The following is a 12501-nucleotide window of genomic DNA, read 5'->3' as shown; positions in this document are numbered from 1 at the left end:
TATGTTCCACTAGTTTTAATCTCATCTTAAAATCAATGCCTCCTAAAACAGAATTAGTTGATAATAAATTAATTAAATCTGTAGCAAGATGAAAGTAAACAATCTTAGTCAAGAAGATTAAAATGATTGAGCGGAGACTATTGACTTTCTAGCAGTTCATATACAGCTAATTGCCCAGGTAATGCTGAAATTGGTTGACCTTAGCAATCAGTATGAACTATATTAAAGGGTTCTCGTTTGAACAGTTCTAGTCGTTGGTGCTTTTGTAATTGCATATTGACAGTCCATCGGTGGCAACGGCGACGACGGGGGTTCCAGTTGATCCGATCAACGGAGCAGTCTTTTCGCGAAATTAACGTGTAAGTGGCTGAGCCTTTCACAGACACGCGTAGCCTATACGTAACCAGCAGTATCGCCCGGCGTTGCTCGGGTTTGTAAGGGAAATAACTATATAAGCATTTTTAGAGATGTAAAGTATAATAGCCATCTCAATATGGCTAATCACAAAGGGGGGGGGGTACTGTAGCTTTTTACGTTCTGAGATTTAATAATAAATTTTTAGAATGTTACTTCCCTTATATATGCCAACAATGCATTAAAATGGGAAAAATTGATGGTAAATTTTTTTTTAAATCGTAGACTCATCGTAGACGCGCGCTAATACTCAGAAGGGCTCGATATGAATCACGACTATAAGCTACCCGGTTTTGGTTAAACTGCACCGCAAAATGTGGGAGTAGTTAGGAATCTAAATCCTAGGAGACAGACAGCACACAACCTCACTTTTATATATGAAGATTTTCAGGGAAATTGAGCGCAACACAGGACATGACAAGGCTGGCCCCCTTTGAATTACTGGTACAATTCATTTTTGCCAGCTGAGTGGATTGGATCAACGTGAAATAAAGTGTCTCGCTCAGAGACAAAACGCGTCGCCGGTACTCGAACTCACGACCTTATGATCCTCAGCCGAATGCCCTAACCCCTAAACCACGCGCTTTCCCCGTTGCATACACATTTCCTCCTGTGGTGTAATCCTATAAATGCAAACTCTAATTGCTTCACACTATGTCTTCGAACCTGATATTCTTTTCTACTCAAGGGACAATGCCTGAAATTTTGGAGAACGGGGGTGGGGGGACAGTAGATTAGATCGACCTCAGTACGCAACTGGTACTTAATTTATCGACCCCGAAAGGACGAAACGCAAAGTCGACCTCGGCGGAATTTGAACTCAGAACGTAAAGACAGACGAAATATCTGTTTCTTTACTACCCACAAGGGGCTAAACACAGAGAGGACAAACAAGGACAGACAAACGGATTAAGTCGATTACATCGACCCCAGTGCGTAACTGGTACTTAATTTATCGACCTCGAAAGGATGAAAGGCAAAGTCGACCTCAGCGGAATTTGAACTCAGAACGTAAAGACAGACGAAATATCTATTTCTTTGCTACCCACAAGGGGCTAAACACAGAGAGGATAAACAAGGAGACACAAACGGATTAAGTCGATTACATCGACCCCAGTGCATAACTGGTACTTAATTTATCGACCTCGAAAGGATGAAAGGCAAAGTCAACCTCAGCGGAATTTGAACTCAGAACGTAAAGACAGACGAAATATCTATTTCTTTGCTACCCACAAGGGGCTAAACACAGAGAGGACAAACAAGGAGACACAAACGGATTAAGTCGATTATATCGATCCCCAGTGCGTAACTGGTACTTTCGACCCCGAAATGATGAAAGGCAAAGTCGACCTTGGCGGAATTTGAACTCAGAACGTAGCGGCAGAGGAAGTACGGCTACGTATTTCGCCCGGCGTGCAAACGTTTCTGCCAGCTCACCGCCTTGAACATTAAACTTGATATTAATATAAAAATGATCATCAGACTCAACAGACTCGTTAATTTCCCCTCCCCACATAAAAGCATTAAATTTCCTCGATTTTGTTTTGCGGTTATCAATCCTAGTTAAAAATAATTCTATATCAAGGCTACAGTTTAAATATATATATTTACGTGTATCTAAGATTACTGCATTTTAAATTACACATATCTGTAACTACATTGATGCTTACTTTCAGACTACGGACTTATCAGCTGCGTTTCTAAATTATTAGGTTCTGAACTGTTATAAGGCGTCGAGCTGGCAGAAACGTTAGCACGACGGGCGAAATGCTTCGCGGTATTTCGTCTGCCGTTACGTTCTGAGTTCAAATTCCGCCGAGGTCGACTTTGCCTTTCATCATTTTGGGGTCGATAAATTAAGTACCAGTTACGCATTGGAGTCGATATAATCGGCTTAAACCGTTTGCCTGTCCTTGTTTGTCCCCTCTGTGTTTAGCCCCTTGTGGGTAGTAAAGAAATAGTTATTTCGCCTGTCTTTATGTTCTGAGTTCAAACTCCGCGAGGTCGACTTTGCCTTTCATCCTTTCGGAGTCGATTAAATAAGTACCAGTTACGCACTGGGGTCGATATAATCGACTTAATCCGTTTGTCTGTCCTTGTTTGTCCCCTCTGTGTTTAGCCCCTTGTGGGTAGTAAAGAAATAGGTATTTCGTCTGCCGCTATGTTCTGAGTTCAAATTCCGCCGATGTCGACTTTGCCTTTCATCCTTTCGGAGTCGATTAAATAAGTACCAGTTACGCACTGGGGTCGATCTAATCGACTTAATCCGTTTGTCTGTCCTTGTTTGTCCTCTCTGTGTTTAGCTCCTTGTGGGTAGTAAAGAAATAAGTTATGAAATACTATAGAGGTGCATGGGATTGTGGGTGAAATGTTGGATTTACGATTACAAGACTGTTGGTTCGATTCCGGAACTGAGCAGAATGTTATGTCCTTGACTAAGACCTTTCTTTCTTGTGTGCTCAGTTGAGAAACGAGTACCAAACAAGTTCCGGTGTTGCACCATCCTCTCTCTCTCTGTTCAGCGGTCATTTTTCAGAAGTTAAACTGCTTCAAAGAGGGCTTAGAGCAACTTTTTGGCTGTGAACCCCTTTAGTTCCTGTTTTAATAGAGTGGACCCCTTGGCCATTTGATGTTAAAAAAGATCTCATATTTTTATAATTAAATATTGTGAGGAATTGTATAAAAAAATTACCAAATATTTTGCGTGTTGTAAAAGTATCACCGGATATCAATTTTAATAACAAAAAAATTATATGGGCTCCAAGGTTCATATTGATCCCCAGCGAAGAACCACTGCCCTAGAGTTCGTCTAGAACACAGGCTCCTCAAAACAGAAAGCATGGCACTCGCTTTTTATCCTTCCTTCCAAAGTGCTGGCGTTGTGTTAAAATTTGAAAGTGAAATAATGCTGTTATCAATGAATGAATGAACCAACACAGAAACTCAATAAAACTCTTCACAGGATGAAGAGTTCTTTTATCTTTTGTTTCAGTCTTTGGACCACGACCATACTGGAGCACGGCCTTTAAGAATTTAATCGATCAAATCGACCCCAGCACATACGCTTTTATTAAGTATGCTACTTATTCTATCGGTTTCTTCTGCCGAGCCGCTAGTTTACGTAGGTTAACAAACTAAAACCGGCTTTCAAGCAGTGGGAGCAAACAAAAAAACACACAACACACACACACACACACACACACATATATATATATATAATATATATATATATATATATAATATATATATATATATATATACATATATATAATTCGGCGAGCTTCCGCACAGTTTTTGTCTTACCAACTTCAAGCAAAGGGCATAAGTTTGTCCGGTGCTGTAGTAGAAGACACTTGTCCAAGTCATCGCGCATTGGGGCTGAACCTGAAATGAGGTGGCTTCAAAGCGAACTTATTAACCATGCAGTCATTTCTCGTTAATCATGGAATCAAGATGAGATATTACTCTGTTACACTTTGGTAGAAGAAACCCAAAGTGGTTTAGACTGAGAAACAAAGAGATTTGCTCAAGAACCGCGTCGCCCAGTCGGGAATTGATCGCACGGTCTTAAGATTGCAGGACCAACACTTTAACCATTAGGTTATGCGCCCTGCAGTAATTAGTAATCCAAGAAGGCGCGTTACTTAGCGGTTTGGCGATTCCGCTTCAGATTGTAAGATCGTGAGATCGATTCCCGGCAGCGCGTTGTGTCCTTGGGCAAGGCACTTTGTTCCACGTTGCTCCAGTCCGCCCAGCTGGCAAAAATGAGTTGTACCTGTGATTCGAAAGGGACCAGCTTTGTTATATTTTGTCTCGCTGAAATTCTCTGGGACTTATGTTAAGATTATGCGTGTCTGTGGAGAGCTCAGCCACTTGCACGTTAAATTCAAGAGCAGGCTGTTCCATCGAACGGATTAACTGGAACCCTCGTCGTCGTAAGCGACGGAATACCACTTACTTTCTAAATAATTCAAAATGTAAGGCATGAATTAATAAACTCCTGAGTTTAATTTGCATAACAAAGAATGTTTAGGCAACGTGCTTTAATTAACTGAGTCAGAGAACGCTACGCAATGTTTTTTGGCAAATTTAAAATGCTAGGTAGAATTTTGTTTTAGTAAACATACAATTGTTTACTTTATACAGCCTCACAGTTTAAAGGAAACAAATCGGTTGCGCCACAGATTTTATCTATTAAACAAGATGGCTACATCTCATGTTTTATCTGTTACAAAATGTATATCTTACATTCGAAATTATCCAAAACAGCTGTGTAGTGCAATATGAATGAATGAATTAACCACCGTTATCAGCAACGGTATGTAAATTAGATGGATCAGCTTAGTTAGAAACTCTGCTTTAATCTCTCTCTTCTTTACTCTTCGCAGGAAAACTAATATTGGATATTTATCTAAAAACATTATACGTCACTCCTCCCCCTTATATATATATATATATATATATATATATATATGTATGTATTTCATATATATATATATATATATATATATATATATATATATATATATATATATATATATATGTGTGTGTGTATTTCATATATATATATATATTATATATATATATATATATATATATATATATATATATGTGTATTTCATATATATATATATATATATATATATATATATATATATATATATGTATTTCATATATATATATGAAATAATCCCACTAGTCTTTATTAACTATGGAAGACTAGTGGGATTATTATTTGGACTTAAAGATTCGTTGCTATTTAGTATATAATTTAGTTATTGTAGGTTAACTATTAATACCGATACAGATTGACATAGATTCATGTGTTTCTTGTAGTTTAATTTTAAAGCTAGTGTTTAATCCTGCCTATAATTAGATTGAATGAATGTGGTAATTAAGCTTTCACTTTTATATTATACTATGGAAGACTGTAGGTAATATTTTTTGTATGACTTAAAGGTTTGGTTTCTGTTTAGTTACGTATTTCGGAATTGGTTATAGATTTACTTATTGGATTTAATTACTGTCTCATTTTATTTAACATATACATGCTCACACAATCCCTGCATATACAGGGGTTGGACAAAATAATGGAATCACCTAGCATCATAGCAACATAATTTTGAAATATCTATAAAACCATCAAATGCTTATTTGTTTTTGTTTTTGATTTATTATTAGTGTTGCTTAATATGTTTTGCTAAAATTGTTGTTTCTTGTCAGATATCATCAGAAAATGGTAATTAAAATTCATTAAAATGACAGATCTATCAGACTTTCAAAAGAGGTCAAATTATTGGTGCTCCTATGGCAGGCGCTAGCGTAACGAAAACAGCCGAAATGTTTGGTGCATCAAGAAGTACTGTTTCGAAAGTAAGAGGGAAAAACTTTCCCGTCGAAACAAAACTCCGGAAGAAATCCAAAACTTTCTGATAGGGACTGTCGGGCCCTTACGCGAATTGTTAGAAAGTACAGCTCCCAAAATTACTGCAGAGCTCAATGACCACCTCGAGAACCCAGTTTCCACAAAAACTGTTCACTGGGAGCTACACAAAGTCGGATTTTACGGGAGGGCTGCAATCAGAAAACTACTACTTTCAAAAAACAAACATTGTAAAGCATTTAGAGTGGAGTAAAAACCTACAGAATTGGTCCCTAGAGCAGTGGAATAATGTTATTTTCTCAGACAAGTCATCCTTTACCTTATTTCTGACCACCGGCCGAGTATATGTGTGGAGACAGTCAAAAGAAGCATTTGACCCAGACTGCCTTCTTCCAACCGTTAAACATGGAGGATGATCTGTGATGATTTGGGGGTTATATCTTGGAAATTTGCCAGCCCAATGGCTTCCATTCATGGCAGAATTAGTAGTCAAGATTATTTAAGCATTTTATCTCATCAAATTCATCCTACGGTTGCGGAACTGTTTCCAGAGAGAAACACCAGGATGATAATGCACCAATTCACACAGCTAAAGTTGTTAGTGAATGGCACGAGGAACATTCAAATGAAGTTGAACATCTTATCTGGCCACCACAGTCCCCAGATCTCAATATTATTGAACATTTATGGTGCATTTTAGAAAAACAAGTAAGGAGTCGATATCCTCCACCATCATTACAACAAGAACCGGAGACTGTTTTAGCTGAAGAACAGACAAAAATTCCTTTGGAAACAATTCAAACTTTATACGAACCACACTTCTCGTAGAAATTCAAGCTGTAATTGCTGCCAAAGGCAGTCCTACCCCATATTAAAATAAATTTGTGTGAAATTTTAAGTTGTTTCCATTATTTCGTCGGACCCCTGTATATATGTGTGTGTGTGTAGAGAGAGAGAGAGAGAGAGAGAGATAGAGAGTGAGAGAGACTGAGAGAGATTGAAAGAGGGAGAGAGGTGGTGGAGAAAATGCAGAGAACAAGAAAAAACGACATTGTAATACACTGGTGTTGGGCGACATTGTAATACACTGGTGTTGGGCTGTTGTGATTGTAGCGACTCGGTTAGAAATGGAAGTGGAACTGTTTATGGAGAAAGATTCTCCTGACTGAAATCATGGAATAAAATTTGGAATAATGGAGTTTAAGGAACAGAGGGAAGACTTTGGAATGATATTTAGTTTCCGTATATAGCTCGTTACATCCCGTGTTTGATTCTCGTCTTGAGAGACATTACCGCCCACATACAACCTAAAACACAATGTCAATGAAATTTGTGGTCGAAACCGATGTTAGTCATTTCTAGCGATTTCTAAATTAATTAGAATCTACTATGTTCAAAGACATAAAAAAACCCAAACAAAATAAGATTATCGCCGAACAAAATGATAATTAGAAAAGACGAACTAAAAATAAATAAACGGTCGTAAAAATGTTGTTTTCATAAATTAAATTGGCCTCACATGGATGATTGAGTGCTTTTATTATTTTTACGCTCACTGATCTGGTGAGTACAGAGCGTGTCGATATGTATGCATGTATGTGTGTGTGTGTGTGTGTGTGTGTGTGTGTGTGTGTGCGTGTGTGTGTGTGCGGAGGCGGAGGTATTGTTTTCAGTCGTGTTTGTTTGTTTCTTTGTTTGTTTGTCCGTGGACAAAATATCGCAAGAATCGCTGGATGGATCCCGATGAAACTTTCAGGGATATTTGACCTCGTGACTGGCACGCACTGATTAGATTTTGGGATCGATCTGGTACCGGGCAAGGATTCTTGATTATTTTTCCGTTTATTTTTACCTAATTTTTGGGAGACGTCGTGTTCGTTTTTAGTATTCTCGTTTGTGAGAGCAGTCGAGTTTTTAACAGATATTCTCATTTTAAAAATCATCTCCCGCTAATCGTTGAGAGGACATTGGTGTTGCCTTGGTGGAGGTTTTCGCTCTCTGAGGGCTCTTGTTATATATGTAGTTATGTATTGTATATTATATATATATATATATATATATATATATATATATATGATTGATTGATTGATTGATTGATTCTAGTTTCAGCTCACGAGCTGTGGCCATGCTGGGCACCGCCATTTGGTGTTGCTACATGGTTTTACTTCACGAATGCTTTTTAGCAACTGCCATTTGGTGCATGAGAGAAATCGATGCAGCTGCCCTCATCTGCACCTCCTGCCGTGAAGTTGGTTCATCTGGGATACCTGACAGGAAGAGATCCAGTTTCATTTTAAAGACATCTGCATCCACCCCATGCAGGTCTCTTAGGTTCTTCGGGAGGATATTGAAGAGCTGTGGGCCTCGGAAGCCCAGGCTATCACAGTATCTTGTCCTACATCTTGATGGCAAATTTGGAGTCCTAGGCACCACGCAGTGGCGCCCAGTTCTGGCATTTATGTAACTCTCGATGCCAAAGTTTGGGACACGTCCCTCCAGGATCTTCCAGATGTATATTATGGCATATCTTTCTCGCCTACGCTCCAAGGAATAGAGTTTTAATCTCTTGAGTCTTTCCCAGTAGCTTATATTCTGCACAGAGGCTATCTTCTTCGTGTAGCTACGTTGGATCGCCTCAAGTTCTATGATCAACTTGACACTGGATGGTGACCATAGCTGAGAGCAATAGTCAAAGTGGTTTAGGACAAGTGTCTTCCAGAGGACCACCATGGTTTCTTGTTCTCTTGTTCTAAAGGTTCTGAGAATCCATCCGGCCAGTCGTCTACATTTCATTGCCAATTTAGCAACATGTACACGAAAGGTCGCGTCATCACTCATGTAAATACCCAGGTCACGCACTGATTGTGCCTATATATATATATATGTGTGTGTGTGTGTGAATTCTCTACCTGTCTTCTCTTTTGCTCTTTTGGGAATTCTCCCTATATATATATATATATATATATATATATATATATATATATATATATATATATATAATATGTATATACTATATATTTACAAAATACAAAATCGGACAAAAACGCAAAACTTCCGGACAACTGGGTGATACAAAAAGGGACAACAAAACAACAAGGACGGGTCATTCGAAGCTTTCTATCCTCAGTCAAGCACCAGATTATCCTCGCAATTTCGGCTGATTGATCTTGAGATTGCTCCAATCTGGCCAACCCCAAGGAAAAACTAAGCTAAGAGCATTAGATTCCTTGGAAGAAAGTACCGAATTTATACAAAAACAAGGACATCTGTAATTCCCTTATTCTATTCCTATCTCAATCAGTGAACTGCAGACAACATGGTGCGCCTCTTGCAAGGTTTAGTTCAAACCTGTGGCTTATTTCTTTTAAAGTTTGGTTCTGATTTTATCAATTTCCTTTCGTCGAACTGTTAAGTTATCTGGACGTCAAAAACTAATACCTGTTCTCAAACGGCAAAGACACAGCCACACACACACACCACACACACACACACACCACACACACACACACAACACACACACACATTATATATATATATATATATATATATATATATATATATATATATATATATATATATATGTAGTGTTGTTTGTTCCTTCTCGAGCCGTGCCTGGCTCATAAGGGCCGATTCCCCGGTTTCATTGGCGTGTAGGTTCCCCACCTGGACGAGACACCGGTCCGTCTCAGGTGAGCTGCCAGATGCAGGAAGAAAGAGTAATAGAAAGTTGATGCGAAGGAGTATGCAGAAGTTCGCCATTATCTTCTGCTGGAGCCACTTGCAGCTTTAGGTGTTTTGCTCATAAACACACACATCGCCCGGTATGAGATTCGAACCCGCGATCCCTCGTCCGCTGCTCTAACTATTAGGCCATGTGCCTCTACTATATATTTGTAGACAACCGTTGGATTACATTTTTAAAAAATGAGAGAAATACTCAATCCATATAGTAGACAATATGGTTCATTGAAGCCGAATTCTTACCTTTCCACTCAATTTCCAGTAAACTATTCTTGTGTATATACACACATGCATGCATAATATATATATATATATATATAAGGGTTCTACGTGAGTACCTGCATCACTAAAAATAAGAGTTAAAAATACTTTATGCCACATAATATTCACAAAATACTATATGCAACGATTTTATCGTTCACTGGAATTTTTTCCTACTCTGCCTGTATTTATTTTGTGACTATTCAAGACCCGAAATTTGGAGGGAGGGGCCAGCCGATTAGATCGACTCCAGTACTCAACTAGTACTTAACTTATCTACCCCGGGACGATGAAAAGTAAAGTCGGCCTCGGCGGAATTTGAACTCAGAACGTAACTAACTTGAAAATATTAAATGTCTGTAAGAGTTAGACTGCAATAGAAGTCGAAAGGAAGATAATGCGAAAGAGGTTGGTTAAATTGTTTGTTCATAAAATATTATTATTTACAATCGTAACTAACATTTAAAACTTAATTGCAAAACGACGAAATATTAGTTGTACGAACAATAAATAAATGATAGTGTAAATAACTGAAAAAAAATTAAAAAATGACATTTTAAAAGTTGTTTACTAAGCTGTTAAAGCATTTTAAAGATTGAAATATAATTAGCAAGGTTATGATTAGTAAAGTAATTAATTTAACTTAAATATTAATTATAACGAAATGTTAGAAACAAGCTAGTGAAAAATCAATTCGGTGAAAGTTAAGACTGAATTTTTACGAAAAATATTTGTTATTTCTTAGTTGATCAACGAAGAATTTAATTTGTGAAACGATTAAAGTTAATAATCGAATATTAGATATCAAACAAGAAAAAAAGAGACGAAAATAAAAAGAAAAATAAAGTAAAAGTTATGATTATGTTTAGTTTAGGTATCTTCATAGACAGATCTATGAGATAACAAACCGCGTGTATGGAAGTGAATATTGAATAAGTGTTGTAGATAAATGTTTAAATATCGAAAAGTTTGTGGAGAAATACTAGTGTGTAGGAAGAGTAGGAAGCTACATCTATCTATCTATCTATCTATCTATCTATCTATCTATCTATCTATCTATCTATCTATCTATCTATCTATCTATCTATCTATCTATCTATCTATCTATCTATCTTTTATAAAATTCAGGGGAAGATAAAAAATACGTCAGTCCAAAATATTTGACTGGTACTTTATTATGTCAATCCTGAACTGATGAAACTCAAGGTATAGAGTAGTATTGGGAGGAAAAGTAAGCAAATTTCATAATTAAAGGTGTGAGTCGAAAGGTATGAGATTTTGTTTTGAGCAAAACTTCTAAACATTGTCGATAAAATAAGTGGAAAATTACACGGACAATGTTGAGGTGTGGAGAAAATGTTAGCACCAGGAAAGTAAGTATTCGAATGCAATTAAAAAAGTTAGGAGAATGGAAAACAAGAGGGCGAGACCTGATTCATATTTACAAGCTAAAAAGGTATAAACCATAGGGATAGAAGTAAAAAATGTAGGGCGGAGGGAAGACAACTGTGGCTAACAAAAGAAGAACCTGTCTAATGCTGAAAGATAAATTCACAGAAAACGCTGCTCCATATTAGCGACTAATTGCGTGTCTACGAATTATGTAGAACTTTCTTAGGGTGATAACTGCGGAAAAAACAACAACCATAAAAGAAACACTGGATACTTGGTGAACAGAAAGACTGTCGAATAGAATGCAAGGGGACGAAAGACTAATTAATGATTATTAACCCCATGAGAATGGTTTTATTTTTTTTCAAGCAGCTGGTTTGCGCTGACGGTTATCATCTCGGCCGAGATCAGCAAAAAGCGCACGACAACGGTTCGCCGTATATTAACGTCAACCACTTTAAAGCATGAACTGTTTACTTACGTAAACTGTCATCACGGCCAGGACCGTAAATTCAACGAAATTGGTGTAGCTGGATGCAGAATAATTTGCTGAATGTGTATGAATTTGATAGGAAGTCATAGTGGCGATGGTAATGTCACCGCCAAAACAGCTGCTTTTATGCTATTATGGTAATGAAGTCACGAACTGAGTTGGAAATATTTACACGAAGAGTCTAACAAACCTATGAAATTCCCTGAAATTTGCACGCTGGCCTCTATTATCGATTCGGTGGTCTCTGTTATCAACCGAGACGCAAACTGGTACAAAACCGCAGCACATAGGGCAGCGTATATTTTCGTCATCTTGTTCAAATCGAGAACACAGCGCAAGTAAACTGACGTCAACCGATGTCATGGGGGTTAGGATGGTTTGAAGAACTGCAGAAATTGATAAATTTATGTGCAACACGTGGATCGATTATAACCAGACATATGATCTGGTTCCACATCCGTGGTCAGGTGATAACAGTAGCTCCTAAAGATCCCAGAGAAGGTCAGATAGCCGTGAGAAAATGCAATGAGACATTGACATGAGGAACATAAAGATTAGCAGATCAGAAGAAGAACCTTTCAAGAGGACAACTTCTCCTATTTTGTTTGAAATTGCACTGATCCCTTCGTTGACGATACTAAATAAATCAAATGAAAGATACTCATTAAGTAATGCTGCTAAGCAGTTTGTCCGATGCGCTAACGATTCTGCCAGCTCGCGGCCTTAATAATAATAATAATATCAAGGCATTCATGCGTAGCCATTATCTTCCTAGTCTTTCTGTCTATGCAGACGAGATCCTCCTTTGTCTATTCCA

The sequence above is a fragment of the Octopus sinensis genome, linkage group LG3, assembly GCF_006345805.1.
Source record: "Octopus sinensis linkage group LG3, ASM634580v1, whole genome shotgun sequence".
NCBI classification, from domain to species: domain Eukaryota; kingdom Metazoa; phylum Mollusca; class Cephalopoda; order Octopoda; family Octopodidae; genus Octopus; species Octopus sinensis.
This window is presented reverse-complemented; position numbering follows the sequence as displayed.